At 44.7% G+C, this 12,631-nt stretch overlaps 1 protein-coding gene across 4 annotated transcripts in view; it reads left to right on the top strand.

Moving 5' to 3' along the window:
* The window catches only part of BCAS3 (BCAS3 microtubule associated cell migration factor), a 633,137-nt gene that overhangs the window by 546,480 nt on the left and 74,026 nt on the right, over positions 1-12,631 (top strand). The window lies entirely within an intron of this gene.

Genomic DNA, 12,631 nt, shown 5'->3' with positions numbered 1-12,631 from the left:
GGCTTTTCTGCCTTCACTTCGAAAAAGTGCCCTATGCCCTTGGGCTAGTGATCTTCACCATCAACAACATTTGTTGAACTAGGAACTTGGCATATACAAGCAACATTCAAGAAAAGCAGCATAGCCTAGGGGATAGAGCATGGGCCTGTGAGTCAGAAGGACCTGGGTTCTAATCCCAGATTTGCCACTTGTCTGCTTTGTGACCTTGGGCAAGTCACTTAACTTTTCTGTGCCTCAGTTTTCTTATCTGTAAAGTGGGGATTAAGACTGTGAGCCCTTTGTGGGTCAGGGACTGTGTCCAACCTCACTAACTTGTATCTACTGTATCAGTAATAGTAATAATGATGATGGTATTTGTTAAGTGCTTACTATGTGCCAAGCTCTGTTCTAAGCGCTGGGGTAGATACAAGGTGATCAGGTTGTCCCATGTGGGGCTTACAGTCTCAATCCCCATTTTACAGATGAGGGAACTGAGGCACAGAGAAGTTAAGTGACTTGCCCAAGGTCACACAGCAGACAAGTGGCGGATTTGGGATTAGAACCCATGACCTCCGACTCCCTTAGTATCTGGCACATAGGAAATGCTTAATAAATACCATTTTAAAAGATATGAGCGCTTAGTACAGCGCTCTGCACCCAGAGGGTACTGAGCATAGGGCTCAACTCAGCAGGGGTAAAAGGAGCAGCCTGAAATGGTACTGAGAGGTAATAGACTGTGAGCTGGCGTTGGAATCCAGGTCCTTCTGACCCCCTGGCCCATGCTGTATCCACTAAGCCATGCTGCTTCTCCTGCCATTGAGTGGCAATTCAGAGCAGAATAAAACCTGTGACTGCTTTATTGAGTCCAGTGAATGGGCTCAGTTGCCATCCACCTGACTGTGACCCGAGCCTCAGACATCCAAAACACTGATTATCCTATAACCCGGCTGTTACAAGAACACTTGCAGTATAGCAAGCACACCTTGACTTGAACCACCTGCATATCCGTCATCATTCCTCCCCTCATGGCATCAGATTCTAGCCAGATAGACACAGGTGGTCGGAAGAAATTCCCCAGTTCCCTAAGAGTGTTAGTTGTAGAAATTATGGTATTTGGTAAGTGTTTATTCTGAGTAGGGCACTGTACTAAGCACTAGAGTAGATAGAAGTTAATCAGGTTGGACATAGTCCCTGTCCCACATGGGACTCACAGTCTAAGTAGGAGGGAGAACAGGTATTGAATTCCTGTTTTACAGATGAGAAAACTGAGGCTCAGAGCAGTGAAGTGATTTGCCCTAAGTCACGCAGCAAGCAATTGGTGAACCTGGGATTATAACCCAGGTCCTTTGACTCCCAGGCCCGTGCTCTTTCCACTAGGCCACGGTGCTCCTCCAAAACTCATGGTTTGTCTATGAAGCAGGGTAAAAAGTCCAAGCAATAGTAGAGGTCACAGGGCAGAACAAGCCCCGCTGACTTCCGGAGAATTGGACTTCTAATTTCAGATGAAGGCCCTCATATCTCTCCATCCCCAACGCTGGGTTAGCAAAGGTGTGTTTTCAATCGCTATCATCCAGGACCACCCAGGTTGGAAATCCAGCCCACCGTCATTCCACAGCTCTTTGCCATCCAGTCCCCTGAGCCAGATGAGGGACCCGGAGCAGGCAGAGGTTAATCGGGATGAGCATAGCAAGGGAGTATCTCTGCCAGGAATGGAACCACAGACTCCTGACTAGCAGTCTTGGGCCCTAACCAGCTGACCACATTCCCTCTCTAAGAACATGTTGTGGGAGGCCTGCTTTGTAATATCTAACAGCCTCAGAGCTACAGCAAGCTCTCCAGGCAGCCGAACGTTTCCTGCCTCGTAGCTACTGATTCCATCTCCCTTCTGCTCGTCCCCAGGATAACTTTACGACTACAGCGACTTTTGGTCAGGAAAAATCAGAAAGTCACTTTCAGGATTGAATCCTGAAGTATTTAGAGGCCAGACTTTTTCCCTAAAGCTGATCTAAACCTCTGAAGCATAGATTTGGTAATCCAAACTCAACTTTTATCTCCCCCAGTCTTGTTTTTGCAGTATTGTGTCTAAGATGAAAAAAAAATGACTCAGTTGCTTGGAACAACTCATTTGTTGTTTAATATTTCAGCTCACAAACGTGATATTCTGAGCCAGTAGTCAGAGTAAAGTGATTGTTTCTCCATATAAAGTGATTTCCGTTTAAAGGATAGTGTATTAGTGCCTTGATTTAAATTCTACAAGGTGATTCTAAATTTTGGATTCATCAGACATACAGCAGATATTGAATTTTGGGATCTTTTCTTCATCTGTCTTGGGAAAACTTTTGTAAGAAATATCTTACATGTCATTCAGTCTGCCTGATGTGCCTCTTCCTAGTTGAACTGAGTCACTTCCAATACCTACAGCTAATTGAGGCCTGAGTCACAGCCCAGGGGCCAAACCTCCTGGCTTTTTTCACTCAGTCAACCAATCAATGATATTTATTGGGTGCCTACCGCAACACAGCACTGTATAAAGTACTTGGTGGTTCAGCAGACAGCAGTACAACAGAAACAAGCTCCACGTCCCTTGTTTTCAAGGAATTTCCAAACAGCTTGCATCAGCCCCTCCCCGTGATTTCTTTAACATATCAATAGTGTTTATAGAGAATGTGAAGAGGTGTCCTCTTTTGAACTCATGGAAAAGAGGATCTACGGGAACAATCTCGAAGCTACTTAAGGGCTACAATTGCCAAAATTGATGCGTTAACTATTTTAAGACCAATTTGGGACACTCTCTGAATCCTGCAGCCTTCCTTAAGTAGCCGGTATCATCCAATTTGGTTTTAATGAAACACAGCAGACACTGTGGTAAACTCATTGGGTTGATGTAGAGCAATTCTCGGTACTTAAGAGGTTTATTCAATTAACAGTTTAAACTTTCATTCTGTTTTGCCATTAGTCCTGAAGGATTCTGATGCAGTTAATAGATTTATGCATTTAACTGCTAGTCCTTTAAGTGGACTCTCCAACAGAGCCTTCCATTTCCTTAGACTTGGGGTAGGAAGCCAGACGATGATCTCGGGCCATGGGACCATTTGATTAGAGGTTCCTGGCTAACTTTGGGGATCTGCTTGTGGGAGTGTTACTGTTCACTGTCTCAGGCCAAGTACTGTGCCAGCTACCCCTTCCTTTTTAAGTGTTAAGGAAGCAGCCAGGGGCATAGGTAGCTCAAGTCTGCACACGGTAACTTCCAAAAGAGCCCGGTTAGGAGAGAAACTGATTCCCAGAGCAACCTTAATATGAAAACAAAATGCAAGGTCATGTGTCATTTGATCTTAATCTGGCTTCATTGATTGAAACTAAAATGATTTCATAGGAGTAAAATTACCACACTCTCACTGTTTCAGTAAAACATCCATACTCAGGAAGAACTTCGGGGAATCCTATTTGTTGACGCGTTTCACAGATTTTACACGAGTGGCTTTTTTTTTTTTCTCTCCGCTTCCAGGATGTTTTTGGATCAAGGGAAAGGAAAATACAGCCTATGAGAGAAGTTTCCTTTCTCCCCTGACAAAGCAAGCTTTACAGGGGAGGGAAAAAAAAGTCTCTGAGCTCATTGGTTCCTAGATTTTGTCTCAGCTATTCATCCTCAGTTTCCATTGGGTTGGGAGAGCCTGGCCCTTCTAGGCATATTTGATTGTAACTCAGTCTGAGGCAGAAGTTAGAACTGGCACTGAACATCTGGTGTCGAATGATTAAATCTTCCTCAGGATGTGTGGCAAAGCACCGAGTCAGGGTGAAGTAGCTGGGTCTCACTTTCATAACCCTGGGCTTTCCAGGCCTTCTGCCGTATGAATCCCATCTTCTCACATTTTAGGATTGAGTGAGTGTGGTGCAGTTTGGACTTTTCGGTTCTGTAACCCCTCCCCTTCCTCGCCCATCAAGATGCAGCACTTTCACACAATCCTTCCTCCTTCCCCAACGCCCCCCACCCTCAATGAGGTGATCAGTTCCATCATCCTCCATTTTACCAAAAGGAGATGTGAAGCTTCAGGGACACAGTATAGTAGGATTAATAGCAATTCCCAGCGTTCAGCAAGGCTGGGCTGAGCTTCTGGTTGGTGCGGTCTTTGACTGCCTGGCTTCCCACGTTCCCTTCTTCATTCACAATCTGCAGCAGGAGAGAGAGACTTCCTCCGAGGTGGAACTGACTGCATTGAACAGCAAACGGGCTAAGTGTTCTTGGCCAGCTTGAGCCGAAGATAGTGCGATGGTGGGGATGGCTGAGGAGCACGTTCAGAGGATATGTTATTCCAGTCAGGCATGGCCACCTGCAACTTTCTGCTGGTGTTAGCAGTTTCATCTCCCATTATTGCTGTCCAGCTGGCGAGCCTTTGAAGTTGGTTCCCTAATGTTAAATGTGAACTTTAATTTCTCTTGGCCATAACTAGACAGTGCATTCTTTCCTGTTGGGATGATAATAACCACAATTGTGTTGGCTACAGTCTATGTGACCCACTTCTGTAGCTGCTTTCTATCCTAAAGGAAGACTGTTGAGCTACTCTCCGCTTTTCCTTTTCCCCTCAACCATACTTTTGCGCTTGTATTTCAATAGTTAGCTAAGCTCTGAGTAATGTAACGAGAATATGGGTCATTCTGACCATTTGAACTTGAAATCCCCAGAGAGCTTTTTATTCTAATAAAACAGCAAAATATTGGCTATATGACACCCCCTTCATCAAACTCTATCATATTAAGGAAACCTTAGAACTCGAGCCTGCAGTCTGGCCTGATACTTTACAATTCCTCTGGGATTAGTAAGGAATAATTATATCTATTTATTTATTCCACTGTCAGAATGTTGACACTGGGTTTTCATATTGTCTCTGTCACTAAGAATCATAATTAAATAACATGTCAAATGTATCGATCATGTGTTTATAAATTTGCTTGATATATTGTAGAGGGCTTTTGTTATTATAACATATCACTAGATTAAAATAAAAAGTTTGCCAAACCATCTAGGTCTGTTTAAGAGATGTCTTTTCCCTAATAAACCACAAATTTTTGATGGCTTGTCATTTTGACATTGAATAAAGCCATTTCTTTTTTTTTCCTTCAAGTACAACGCAGCATTTCCTTCAGACCTAAATTAGACTGGATATCTCTAATTACATTAGGTTGTAAAATGCTATATAGTTTCACTTGTTTATCTTACATTTCCTCTTCTCTAAACTCCTTATTTAAACTCCTTTAAAAAAAAAACTGCTCTTTCTAGCTTTTATTCTGAATTACACATATGAATGAAAAATGCATCTTTGCTTCTACCATTCCTTTCGATTCCTTCTCCCCCAAACCTACCTATAGAACATGGTGATGCTTATACACTTATATGCACTTGCCCCAAATAACACATATCTGTTGATGACAACTTTTATGACACTGAGAATATCTATCTTACGTGTTCAAGTCGGAACATTTTTCATCATTTGAGGAAAAAAACAGTGTTTTGAATTTGGTGAAGCTATTAAAAAAAAAATCAGTCTCACATCTATCTAAATGTTCCCTTCCATTCCAGATCAATTATCATGTTGAAAAGAATCCTGTTTCTGGTTTGGGCCAATTTCAGACTGGAAATGTCATAAAAATGAATAAACACAGGCACTTGTGTTTCCTTTCTGATGCACTACTCCTCTGTTCCCCATAAGAGCATAAGCTGTGAAGCATTTTCTCCAATCTGGGGGCAAGTACATGCATTAAGATTAGATTTCTCATAAAATTTGCATTTGTTGTTTTGTAAGTTTCCTAAATGGGCCAAGAGGGTTTCTCCTCTTAGCCTGGGCATGTCTGGGTATTAAAATCTGCAGGAACAGAGACCTTCTTTCTAATGAGCTTTGTAAATCTGACCTAAAAAGTGTTGCCTCGAGTCTTTGACATGAGTTTCCTACAACTTCCCCTGATCTGATTGTGTGTTTTAGGAGAGGTTAAATGGGTTAAGATTCTGAGCTGCCCCAAAGCCTTGCGAGTGGATTCCTTATTAATCTTTTTCACCTTCTAAGACATCATCTATAGATCTAGGTAGATTTACCCGTTAAGATAAAACAATCAGACACAACCCAGGTCTCTGCCTAACAGTGAAGTATATATATATATATATATATATATATATATATATATATATATATATATATGCAGAAGTAGCCCCCCAAAAAGTCAAGATGGATTTGTCAGATTTGGACAAGACATAGGGAGTTTTTCATTTCCATCACCCACTTTCCCCTTAACTTCTTGGAACGACAGGTTAAGTTAGCCGCTTATCTTGTGACCTAAATAATCAAAGAACTTTGTTGTGCTCCCTGGGAAGTGGGAAGACTTGTGAGCTCAGGACAGTGACTCTTATTAGCCGTATTGGCAGATGATCCCCAAGAAGAATCTGGTTTGCCGAGGCAGTGAGAGTCTGCAGTTAGTAACAACCTTTCTTCTCCAGGTCATCCTTACAAGCTGCTTGTCCTGTGTCCTGGGACTCCTTGGTCCTTGGTTGGCTAAACCCCTCTGCTGTGCTGAAAATGTGTGTGTGCTGCGGAGTGCGGGAAGAGAGGGAGGGAGAAGCTTTCAAGTGGGGATTCGAGGTCAATGAAAGAAACAACCTTGCCGGGGAATAGAGAGTACAGGAAAGAAATCAGCTCCGGCCCACTACCAGAGCCTCGGGCCTCTGACGCTCTCTCTCAGTTTTCTGCTGCAGGTTAATTCCTCACTGGGCCGCCTGGCCTCGTTACTAGTTCAGTCAGTCAATCGGTCATATTTATTGAATGCTTACTATGTGCAGAGCACTATACTAAGCTCTTGGGAAAGTACAAAACAGAGTTGGTAGTCCCGTTCCCTGCCTACAATGAGCTTACAGTCTAGAGGGAGAGACAGACATGAATATAAATAAATGTTACAGATATGTACATAAGTACTGTACTAGTTCATGGAATAAGTTACAGCTGTCAAGAATAATGCTTCTCAGGGAACTCTCACTCTCACTGTCTTTGGGAGGAGGAAAACCAATGCAGTTTTGTTGCTGTTTACATTCCAAGGCTGAAGGGTCTTTGCTGCATGGGTTATGGTCGGGTCCATCTGTCCTCCTGTCAGAGTGCCAGATTTGGCTTTTTAAGAGACTGGTTGTTGAGCTCAAATATGACATCTGACTTGGGCCTGAGACTTGGTATCTCACATCTCAGCCCAGAAGAGGTCTTGATGTTGTCGTTGTCGAGACCAAATTTCAAACAAGCCCATTGTGTCCCTTTTTTTAAAAAAAAAAAAAACGAGGTTTTCCAGTGGCCTTGTTCTTTGTACTTGTGCTCAGTGAATAGCCAATGACGAGCTGAAAATAAAATTTGGCAGGAGAGGAGCTTATCATGTCATTTCAATGGTCTGATGCTTGTCCACATTGGAAAACTACAAAAAAGAGGAAATCTGGGGAGAGAAAAGGATGGATTGTAATTCTATGAATACACAAACTAGATTAGCAGAGGGGGAAGAGTTAACGTCTTTTCTGAAAGCAGGGAGCCTCCCTACTGGTCAGGGAGAATTGTAGCTATTTTCATCTTTTTGAAGGCACAACAGTTGAATTGATTGAGAAGCTAGATGGTTTTTCAAAAGAAATGGTCACAGGATTTGCATTGCCTGATGAAAAGAATGCTCACCTAACAACTGGGTAGAGTGATAGACTCAGCACAAAAGTTTCATTTGTACAGAGGGAAAGGGGTTCAGAGTTTTGGGGTGGCTTCCCCGTAACCGAAACCTCTTATGGACAATTACTCAATTATAATTTCAGATCTCCTTAATCAAATATGAATTGAGAAGCAATGTGACCTAGAGGAAAGAGCGTGGGCCTGGGAGTCAGAGGACCCGGGTTCTATCATCAACTCCGCCACTTGCTTGCTTTGTGACCTTAAGCAAGTTACTTAGTTTCTCTGTGCCTAAATTTCCTCATCTGTAAAATGGGGATTAAATTAATCTTCTCCTTCCCCCTTAGATTGTGAGCCCCAGTGATAGAACAGTGCTTAATGCATAGTAAAGGCTTAGCAGATACTACTATTAATCATTATTATTCTTTAAACACAGGACCGTTGAGAGGCAGAGAAGGGGATTGGGAGGGACAGAAAAGACCAGACTGTCAGAGGACCCAACCTTCAAATTTCCCTGAGCTTCAAGTTTCTCCATCTAAATTGTTTCAACAATGGGGTGGAGTGGGGAATTATGGAATTTCATTCACTCACTTATGTGTGCCAGGCCTAGGGATGCCCCAGGAACGGGGACAGACAGAAGACTATGCCTGCACATTGCACAGTTCCCTCTCTATCCTCCAGTTTGTAGATTATGCAGGCCATGATTTTTCCAAGCCCTTCATTTCATCTTCCTTCTCTGTCCTATTCACCCCATCATTTGGCCTTTCCCTTCCAGAGGGTGGGCAGGGAAAATGAAAGTTGATGAAAATTGTGTCGCTTTGACTCCTGTGAGCAGCCCCGGTGAGAGGTTTGGAAGGGCAGATAGCTGCAACTGTTGACTCGAATGAGTTTACTTTCGATTTCATTTTTCTAGACTTTTCCTGTTCGCAAAAGATATGGAAAATCAGGAGCTGGGTAGGTCAGACATCCTATTGAATCCCAGAAAGTTAAAAGAGAAAAAAGCTGAGGTTTTAATCAGTTCTCTAAGGAACACACTGAGCTTCTGGAGAGTGCGTGAGCCATGGTGGTAGAGCACATGGAAAAAAGAATAAGTTTGGAGTGGGGGGACATTGGAAGACCAAATGAAAATACCAGTGAAGAGGAAAGCCCAGCCCAAGAGAAAGAGCCCTCGAATCATTCGCTTAAGCTCATAGAGGGCAGGGAACGTATCTGCCAACTCTGTTGTTTTGTACTCTCCCAAGCGCTTAGTACAGTGTTCTGCACACTGTAAGCACTCAGTAAATACCACTGACAGATTGATTGCTGCCATCATTGGCCTGAGCTCTTGACAACTCACCCATTGCTCTCCCTGGAGCTCTTCTGATCTTCATCTCTGAACTTTGAGCAGCACACTGGGCAACAAATCCATACGTGGAGACCAGTTGAAGTATTTCAAGGAGGAAACGATTTGTGTGTGCTTCTGTGTGTGTGTGTGTGTGTGTGTGTGGATAAGTGTGTGTGTGTGGTTGTGTGTGTATGCATGTGCCCATGTTAATTACTTCTAATCTGACTTTGTTCCTTTCTAATTGAGGCCTCCAGCATCTGTCTCGTTACCAATAGTCTTAACATCTAATTTCCATTGGGGCTGGCACCAGACCTTGCATGACACATGTAAGGCTCTTAGGCAGATAATCCTGGCTGCTTCTTGAGACTTATCCCGCCATGGAAGGGTCAGTGGTGTGAGACAGCGCAGCTTGAGGTGCGAAGTGCAGTCTTGGCTCTCGGAGCTCACCTAGTCGAGGCTGGGAATCCCTTAACTGGCTGATCTGGGCTTTTCCCTGGAATCCTGATTTTGGTCCTCGAGAAGGCATCCTTTTGCCTGTCACCTCTGGCCCTTAAAAAGCAGCATGCCTGCCGCGCTAGTTAATTCTCAGTTAGCAGCAGACACATTTCACACTAAATTCCACCCTGTGGGGCTGTGTCTAATTGGACAAATTTGAACAGCAGGCAGCAAAGCCACCGCAGCATGGAGCGTTGATATATGGCCCAGACAAATGGCTGAAATCTGAAAGTTGGGAGGCCTCTTTTTCAGAGCAAATGCTGGGTCCGGAGAGTAGCGGTAACCTCTGTCGGTCGGCCTGCAAGACAGGGCTGGCAGAGAGCCCTCCTTGGCCTGGAAACGACCTCCTCACCAGAGGAGAGTCAGACTGAACTAGCAGAGGGTCTTTCTGGGTGTCACATCCAGACAGTAACTGCCCAAGACAGTTACCGCTTCCCACCCTAAGTCCGACACCCCTAAAACAAGTGGGGCTTCACGGGGTCCAGTCAGTTACATTTGTTGCGCGCGCTTTACTGTACGAAGATCACTGCATTAAGCGCTTGGAACAATATAATATACTAAGCCATGAGCTCAACTCTAGATGTCTCTGGACTGTGAGCTCGTTGTGGGCAGGTATTGTCACTCTTTATTGTTGTATTGTACTTTCCCAGGCACTTTGTGCAGTGCTCTGTACCCAGTAAGCGCTTAATAAATCCAATTAAATGAACGAATGAGTGAACAAAATAACAACACATTCCCTGCCCACAATGAGCTTACCATCTTGAGGGAGGGAATGGAGAGGGAGAGTCCATAGAGCTTCTCACTCCTGTCTAAACCTGTCTAAATCCAACAAGCTTCTGCTCTGTAATAAATGTGGTATTTGTTAAGCCCTTACTAGGTGCCAAACACTGTTCTAAGTGCTGGGGTAGGTGTTCATTCGTTCATTATTGAGCGCTTATTGTGTGCAGTATCCATGACTTGAGCCAGACCTATTTAGAGGCCAAAGAGCCAGGATCTAGAAGTGAGACTCCCACTAACATTTGCAAGTCAGGAGCTAGAAGGGCCCATTGTCTGCCATCTCTGTTGTATGGGTCTCTCCCAAGCTCTTAGTACAGTGCTCTGTACACAGTAAGCACTCAATAAATACTGTTGATTGATTGTCTTTGTATCGGATGTGATCGCATGCCTCTCCCCAGGGTCAAATGAGGAGGAACCAAGTCTGTTTAAATCTGTGCTAAATCTGTTGTACTCTCCCGAGCTCTTAGAACAGTGCTCTGCACATAGTAAGCACTCAATAAATACCGGTGATCATGATCATGTTTGCACAAAGTATTCCCCCACCCCTCCCCCTCCCCAGATCCTGAGACCCTTCTACAAGGGCCTAGAGGAGCAGCGTGGCTTAGTGGCTAGAGCACAGGCCTGGGTGTCAGAAGGACCTAGGTTCTGATCCCGGCTGTACCACATGTCGTGTGACCTTGGGCAAGTCACTTCTCTGTGCCTCAGTTTCCTCATCTTTAAAATGGGGGTTAAAAGTGTGAGCCGTTGGTGGAACAAGGACTGTGTCCAACCAGATTAACTTGTACCTACCCCAGTGGTTAGAACAGTGCTTGGTACATAGCCCTTAACAAGACCCACAATAACAACAATATTAAGGACCTCTTTCCTGATTCTAGGTTCAGGGCATACACACCCTCGAGGCTCTCCTCCGGGACTTCTGCCCTCTCGGTCTCTGCCCCCAAGAGGCTTTGGCACGAAACCGAAGGGCAGCCCGCTGGGAAGTCTGAGATCCCGGGAGCCTAAGGGATTTGTCCTTTGGCTGAATCAAGACCCCAGCTTACCCAGCACTAATCAAAGCTTATAGAAAGCAGAAAAGTGCAAGATTTAATGCCTAGTAACTTTAATCCCCCGTCAGTTAAATTCCTTGCATAAAAGTATGTCAAGGATGCCGACGTGGGAGTGGGCGGGGGGACCCAGAGAATTCTGTTCCCCTAAAGGAGGGTTGGGAAAGTGCTCAGACTTAGAGGGGGATATCAACTCCAAGCAGGAGATCTGCTCAGTATTAGGGTTGTGTTTGTTTCTCATTTAAAATATAACACGATCCAGCCTGGACCCTGATGTCAGGCAGTCACATTGGCCAGTGCGTTTATAGGCCCTCAAGTGTCAAGGCAGGAAGGGTTGGCAGACAAATGGGAAAGGGCTTGGACAGACCAGGGCCGGGGGGAGAGGGGGGAAGGAGAGGGGGGCTGGGGAATGTTCCAGCCAGCCCCCTGTTGTCGACCCTCTGAGCATTTCCCAATCGGCCTGCTCTGTTCCAGGAGAGAAGGGAGCCGTCTCCCGAGAGGGCAGGGCCGGCTTTTCCATTCCGACGATCCATCTGAGTCCCATCCCATTCATGGGCCATTCCGCAGTACAAAGGACGGTTTGGCCTGTCGGCTCCGCTTGATTGGCTGAACGGTCGTCACTCTCATTGGGAAGAAAGGGCGCTGCGGTCACTGGAGCCGCTTCAGAAGCAACAGACCATTTCATAACAGTGCAGTCGGGGGCAGGGGGCAAAGAAGAATGATTATTTTTTTCAGTAACAAGAATAAAGGTAGTTCCAAACACCAACTCTGTTGTACTCTTCCAAGCACTTAGGACAGTGCTGCGCACACAGTAAGCACTCAATAAATGCCATTGATTGATTGATTCCAGTATGATCTCTGGAGGCAGTAGGAGTGTATGTGTATGTGTTCATGACTACCTACATTGAAATTCATGACAATGACCTTCACCAGTAATTTGGGTTTCTGTTATCCTTTTTTTTAATCATAATCATTAAATGCTTACTATGTACCAGGCACTGTACTAAGTGCCAGAGTAGATAAGTGCTAATCAGCTTGGACATAGTCCATCTCCCACATGGGGCTCACAGTCTTGGTCCCCATTTTACAGATATGGTATGTCACTGAGAAGTTAAGTGACTTGCCCAGAGTCACACAGCAGAAAAGTAGCGGAGCCAACATTAGAACCCACACCCTTCTGCCTCTCAGCCTGTGCTGTATCCACTAGACCACGCTGCATCTCAAGTGTTCCCTCCCCAGTGAAGACATATTTCCTGCCCACAACGAGCTTACAGTGTCTCCTGCCCCCAAGAACCATAATTACCCTTCACAAGGAAAGGGTTTGGGCTCCACGTGTCCTTTGG

The sequence above is a fragment of the Ornithorhynchus anatinus genome, chromosome 17 (assembly GCF_004115215.2).
Source record: "Ornithorhynchus anatinus isolate Pmale09 chromosome 17, mOrnAna1.pri.v4, whole genome shotgun sequence".
In the NCBI taxonomy this organism is placed as follows: Eukaryota; Metazoa; Chordata; class Mammalia; order Monotremata; family Ornithorhynchidae; genus Ornithorhynchus; species Ornithorhynchus anatinus.
Note: the sequence above shows the minus strand (reverse complement) of the source record. Positions and strands in the feature narration are given on the sequence as shown.